This window comes from Corticium candelabrum, chromosome 15 (assembly GCF_963422355.1).
Source record: "Corticium candelabrum chromosome 15, ooCorCand1.1, whole genome shotgun sequence".
In the NCBI taxonomy this organism is placed as follows: Eukaryota; Metazoa; Porifera; class Homoscleromorpha; order Homosclerophorida; family Plakinidae; genus Corticium; species Corticium candelabrum.
The window spans coordinates 3,424,657-3,432,106 of NC_085099.1; the positions used below are offsets into that span (position 1 = coordinate 3,424,657).

Genomic DNA, 7,450 nt, shown 5'->3' on the forward strand with positions numbered 1-7,450 from the left:
GATTCCGCATTCTTTTCTGTTGGGAAAAGATTCAACTCATTCGCCGACCTACAAGAGCGATTGTCGGTGTATGAGTCATCAACACATACAGAATTATGGAGAAGAGACTCGAGAAGTGTTAAGGCTGCCCGAAAGCGAATCAATCGTCCCCTTCCTGACGCAATTATATACTATGAGATGACGTATAGCTGCATTCACGGAGGCAAAAAATTCGCTGCCCGTGGAGAAGGAAAGCGGTCTACATCGTATGTGCAGCTTGTGCGTTAGCAATTGTTTAGGAATCCAAGGACCTACACCTTTTCCATGGTGATGGGTCAAATTGTGGCCCCAGGCTAAAATACTGTACATACAGTAGTCTCAGATAAAAAGAACAAATGTAAAAAGAAACAGTAATTAACTACGCTCGGCAAATACTGTTATTATATATATATATATTTATATATATATATATATATATATATATATATATATATATATATATATATATATATATATATATATATATATATATATATATATATATATATATATATATATATATATATATATATATATATATATATATATATATATATATTATATATATATGTATATATATATATATATATATATATATATATATATATATATATATATATATATATATATATATATATATATATATATATATACATATATATACAAAGTAGGTTAATGTTAGATGCTGATGTAATTGCTTGGGATTTGCCGGTTTTGTCTGTTAGTAGTTTGTTATAAAATATGATATTATTTCTCTCGCTCTCATATATATATATATATATATATATATATATATATATATATATATATATATATAGTTGATCAGTGAAACCTTTGCTGTAGTGTTACATCTGCACCGTACTGTACTACACTATTGAAAATACATACATATACCCAGTATACATCATTGCTGCTTTACCGTCTTCATTCTTTCTTCACACTTTCTAAAGACAAAAACGTCTTTCAATGAAGCATGTTCAAAATACAGCAAGACACGTGCTGGGCAGAAATGTTAAGACTCTCTCTCATCTATTAGTTTGTATCAGGGTGGCAGTGTAGATCGATGCATTTGGATATTCTATATTCTACAATTCTTTAGCAAATTTGAAAATTACCACATTTAATATAAACTAGTCGACAGTAAAATTAATATCAACAATTGTTGGGGTACAATTTCAGACCTTTGGTTGATTTGTTTTGTAAAATTCAACCGGTAACCTGAAACATATTTCTATATCATATTACATATTATTTTTGTAATTTTATACAACCACAATTCCTACATTTAAAAACACACCAAAAATTTCGTCATGCTGTTACTTCTGCACCGAAGTGCAAGGAAAACGTTACTTGTGAGTGTTGCCTGACTTGAGTTCGGTATGCAAGCCATAAAAGAGCAACAGGATTTCCCTAAGATTTAGGCTTTACGATCAATTCCATAACAAACCATAATTAAATATTCCTTGTACATACAGTACTAAAAATAAACTTCAAAGGATAAGCAAACACACTAAACTGCACATAAGCTTAATTAATTGATACCAGAATTTTTTGCTAATGCAAATTTCTCAAATTTTATAACTTTAGTATTTGCACTCAACATAGTTTTTCATTTAATTTTGCAATTACATTTTCATTGTGTTGTATTTTTCTTCGTGCTTTCCATCAACAGGACTTTTAGGAAAGACTGCCCATTTGAATTGTCCCTAAGAGCTTCTGAAGATAGTCAACCACTAGTTGTGCGAAGATTTAAAGAGAGCCATAATCATGAAATATCAAGAGTAAGAATAATTAATTCATCTTGTACATGTACATGAACTGTGCCAACACATACCGTATTATCTCTAACATAAACACGGCCTTAATTTTTCAAAGGGCCTAATAGATGTGACTTTATTAGAGACCAGACTGGGTCTTATGTAATTTCAATGTTGTTTAACTCAACATGGTTACATTAGCAATACAATTTAGCTATCATTTATTACCATCCAATACATTACGTTTGACTATTGGTAATAGGTACTTTGCGTGCGATGCGCGCTTTTATTGGAGACTGTGCCTTTCATTCTTTGTATGAGGTCCCATAGCGTGCTTTTATTGGAGACGTAACTGTATTGGAGACCTGTGTGTATGTTAGAGACAATACGGTATTCACCAATATGGTAGCTGCATTAATACTAAATAGTATTATTTGAATATTATAAACCTGTACAGGAACTATTCAACAACTTCCCAGTCAGAGAAAGCTACCATTAGAAGCAAAGGAAGAAGCTGAAAAGCTAATAGAACTAAAAGCAAATAAAAAAATTATTCAGAACAAGCTGGCAGAAATGACAGGAAACGTAGTGCTGCTAAAAGACTTGAGCAATATTAGTACTGGTGTGAGAGCAGGAAAGACAAGAAACGATTTAAATACAGCTGTAAAGCAACTGATAGACAAATATGGTACATGGCTGTTATGAACAGCTCTCCTTGAAGTTGCATTTTTTGTACGTTGTGGTGTTTTGCTTGTAGAAGCTAGTGTAAGTGTTGTCGTCAGTGACAATAACGTGTTGCAAGGCATCTTCTTTCAGGATGAGGAGATGAAGCAGGCGTTTTCAGCATACCCAGAACTACTATGTATTGATGCGACTTACAAGCTGCTGGAATTGAGATTTCCTCTCTATATAATGCTTATAGAAGATGGCAATGGCCATTCTGAAGTGCCTGCTGCATTCTTGTTATTAGAAGAATCCAAGGCATCAATTACATGTGTAGCTAATATTTTCAAAGAAAACAATCCTGAATGGAAGTCTGTAAGAGTGATAATGGCTGATAAAGACATGACAGAGAGAGATGTTCTTGCTGCCAGTTTCCCTTCTGCTGCTATTTTGATATGCTTATACCACGCATTGCGATCGTTTCGAAGAGAGATAACGATGGAGAAGATGGGCATTACCTCTGGCCAGCGAAGCACATGCCTTGAAATGGTACAGCAAATGGCCTATGCTCCAAGTGAAAAAAGTACCTGGATCTGTATAGGCAGTTTCAAAATTGTGCTCCTCCGATTGTGTTGAAGTATTTTGATGATCAGTGGCACCCTATTAGGAAGCAGTGGACGATGGGGATGCAGTATAGCACAGGAAATTTTCTCAATAATACCAACAATAGATTGGAGTCCCTGAATGCAAAGTTAAAATCAGTAATTTCACGGTACTCATCACTAGAAACATTTGTTGACAAGTTCTTTCTTATTTTACGAATGCTTCGATCAGAACGAGACTATCAAGCAAGCCTGTCTACTCTCAAAGTCCCTGTAACATACCATTCTATCACTGATGCAGCACTGATTAACTATATGAAGTTTCTTACATCTTATGCCTACAGATTTGTTGCCAAACAGATGGATATGGAGACAAAGGTACAGCTCGCAAATGATGGCAACTAACATTACCATGTTGCATACAACGATAGTTCAATAGTAGTCACCCCCGCAACATGCCAGTGCATGACTTGGCAGTCAATGAGGTTGCCTTGTCGTCACATACTGGCAGCTCGATCTGATCTCGGATTGAACATGTTCACTGAAGAACTTTGTGACAGAAGATGGTCTTTAGATTACTACAAATCTAATCACAAAGCATTTTCACCTATTGCTCATCAAAGCCCGTCTACAGCAACCATCCTTAGCTTTGAAACACCATCAAGAAAAGTACACTCTCAGGTGCGTTGTCAAAGTGATTCTCAACTGTTACATACATTAGCACGTGTCCGTGTTGTAGTTTGAAAAATTCCATTAGGCTTCAAAGATTGCTACCAAACTTGCTAGTTTAGCTTCAGAAGCATCAGGAGTCAATTTCACCAGCAGATTGAATGTAATGAAAGAGTTGGTTTCTGCTTGGGAAAATGGACAAGAAGTGGAACTGATCAGTGATAAGATTCTGCTAGCGTCCATGCATATATGCAAACATATCTTTAACATCATACAGCCATATTAATTCTTTTGTGCCAATAGATTCAACTGAAGGAGAGAAACATGATGAGGTCTTACAACCACTGCTTAATCTTGACAAACCTTTCACAGGTAATTGTCTGTCAGCATCTACGAATACCTGTGCATGTACATACTTACATACCTACCTACCTACATACTCTTGTTGGAGATACATGTATGGGTTAGGGGCACCAGCCCCTCAAAATCACCAGGGGATCGAACCCGAGTACTTCCGCTGACCTCTGCCTGAGTTGTTTTTAGGCAGACCTCCATGTATATTCCTAGGTGTGCACGCCGACTAACTGAAGTATTACTACATGTAGGAAAGATGCACTTACGGTTCCTCAATATGACCCAAGTCAATCCGCATGATGTCCACGCAAAGTCAATCACCGACCTTCATAATACTTGCCATTAGCTCGATTGACTGACTGACTGACTGACTGACAAAAATAATCATTACACACAAGCTTTTGTTACATACAAAACACTAAAGTTAAAAATATTATACATGACAGTTCAAGTCAGTAGAATCACAGCAAACTGACTGACTGACTGACGATAATTTATTAGACACAAACTTCTACGTACAGAACACTAAAAGTTCAAGTCAGTAGAAGCACGGTCTCAGCGCTGATGGACTCACTGATCGAATCGATGAGAGACTACTAGTACATTTTATTAATTCTTTTGTGCCAATAGATTCAACTGAAGGAGAGAAACATGATGAGAACTTACAACTACTGCTTAATCTTGATAAACCCTTGACAAGTAATTGTCTAACAGATTTTACACATACCTGTGTATCTACCTACCTACCTACCTACCTACCTACCTACACCTACCTACCTACCTACCTACATCATAGTGGTTCACTGGTTTCAGTGAAGACACTTTTATGTAGTGTCTGCTTGCTCTCTATGGGAAGCAAGGCCTGAATTAGAGATGTGTGTAGAACAATGAAGCTTGAGAATATTACCAACAGACGATATTGTAAAATATTGTACAACGCTTATACATACATTTTTTCTTAGTATTATAGGAGTCTGCGCGACTCCGCCAAAAACGTACAAAATTTACAACAAATCACTTTACTCACAAAACACTATGAAATCTAATCATGGTGTTACAGACTCAACCAATGGTACCCAAAACTTATAAAATGATTCTGTTTCTTTGCGTCTAAACCAACAGTGTCTTATACACGCATACATACATACATTTATACATGTGTGCATGCATGCATACGTATACACTTATACCATGGTCACAAGACGTGCGACCAGTTACAAGTGCTTATTTAGATGGAGTATATGAAATATTGTACGGCGAGTGTGCAAGAAGTTCCGGTTAATATTGCACTCTCACTTATCATATACACATCACATAACCATGGTATAAATTACTTATTATATGATTAGCATGCTATATGGCTTTTAGTAGCAGCAGGGTTTTAGACCTTGATAACCATGCCCCTCATGCTTTAAAAAGCCATATAGCATGCTAATTACACAATAACCTATACATACATACCATATTTTCTTGAATAATAAACTGCACTCGAATATAACTGAAGGATCTGATCAGTTTGAAATATGATAGTAACCCATGTTTGAACAGTAACCCATGCCTTGGAGCCGAAGACTGCATTGTATCTAACATTGTTCACACTCATTGTTTAGTTTGCCATTTGCCAAGAACTGTCCACGCAGAGAAGAGATCTGAAAAATTGAATATTGTGAAGGAAGGTAGAGCATCATCTCTGAACAATGTGTGGCAACAAAATACAGAATCGACAAACAGAACCTTCGTCAGTGGATAAAAAGAAGTTCGAAGGAATCTACAGGAATTGATGTCAATGCGCGTGATGAGTATTGGGTATGTGTTGTGAGTTCTAATGTGTGTATTGGATGTTGAAATGAACTGCACGTCGTTTGATCTCAAAATAGGACACGCTTCTGATACAGGCGTGTAGGAAGAAGAACGAGGAAATAGTTGAGTTTCTGCTCACTAAATCAGCAGACGTTAATGGGACTGGCAGTGTGAGTTGATTGAGTGTGTAAAAGTGTGATGTGTTGTTGATAAGATGATAGATATCAACTAGATGTAACAATCTAATCCAACAATCAACGTTTTCGTTTTTTCTTGCTCGTCAAGAGGCAGCAGTGTTGACTTGTGACTGGCTGAAGCAGCCATTGCATGCAGAGATGAATAATCTTGTTGGTTTTTATTTGATTCAACTTGGACTGTTGGAGAGTATTTTTGCAGTAGTTATTGTCTTATCAGGTCGTCTTCATTTTCTATTTTCTTTTTTCTTGCAGCATGTGTACAGTGTGATGGAGGATAAATGATAATAATACATTCTTGTGTGCAGGATGGATTGACGGCTTTGATGGTAGGAACAGGGCTTGGAATGGAAGATATTGTGGATGTATTATTGAATGTCAAAGATATTTATGTGATGAAGAAAGATAATTTTGTGAGTTTGATCGAGTATTGAGAGGTTGAGGTGATATTGTGGTGTCTGTTGTGCATGTATTAAACATATTTGTGAGTGTAATGCATTCATTTTGCTATTGTTTGTATTTGTGTGTTGATCATTCTATTGAATGTCTCATTGTGTGTGTTGAATGGAATGTCTGTTGCTTTAATATATTTTAACATAAACACTCTCACTATCTTATCAGTTTCTTGTTTACTCAGTTGGGATTCACAACTATCCATTGGGCTGCAATGTATAATCGCGTGACCATTGTAGAGAGACTTTTGTCTTGTTCTGTTCCTGTTGATATCAATGATAATAATGTTTGTACACCACTGTGGTGTGCTGCCTGTTATGGTCATGTGTGTTGTGTTGATGTTCTCCTAAACATGGAGCGAGTCCCCAACATGAGAGGTGATGCATTCAATATCCTTCAGTCAATAATATTACTAATGTGATGTCATTGTGGGATAGTAAGTGGGGAGGATCACTACTGGAGATTGTCAAGCGCTGTGGTCGCAATGATGTGGTTAAGATGATGGAAGAAGCCATAAGATGTAAGTGAAAGAAACAATTAATTTGTGTTTTTGTTTTTTCTTCTTTTGATTTAATGTGATGATTTTGGTGTGAGGTTAGATTGGTATTGTTAAATGATTTGCTTTTTATCGTGTCTGTTGAGCTATTGTAGTGATGTGCTGCTTTTCATCTTCTCACTTCTTTTCCTTTCAACATTTGGGTTGAGGTGATGTGTCTGCTTGTTTTATTGTGTGTTTTGTGTCTCTGTGTCTGTCCATTTGTCAGTTAAATCAGTTAATGAGTTAATAATATTTTACTGTTGTCTTCTCCTCTACATATCTGGGTGTCAATTTGTTTGCACAAACATTTATGTTAGTTGTGGTTTGCTGGTGTTGTCTTACCTTTCCATCTGTGTGTATTTGTTTTGTTTTGTTTGTTTGTTCACGTGATTGTCTATTTGC

The 7,450-nt window shown here is 36.0% G+C and overlaps 1 pseudogene; it reads left to right on the forward strand.

Moving 5' to 3' along the window:
* The first annotated feature begins 2,270 nt into the window (after positions 1 to 2,270).
* Positions 2,271 to 7,450, forward strand: part of LOC134190994 (zinc finger SWIM domain-containing protein 1-like) — a 6,085-nt pseudogene continuing 905 nt past the window's right edge.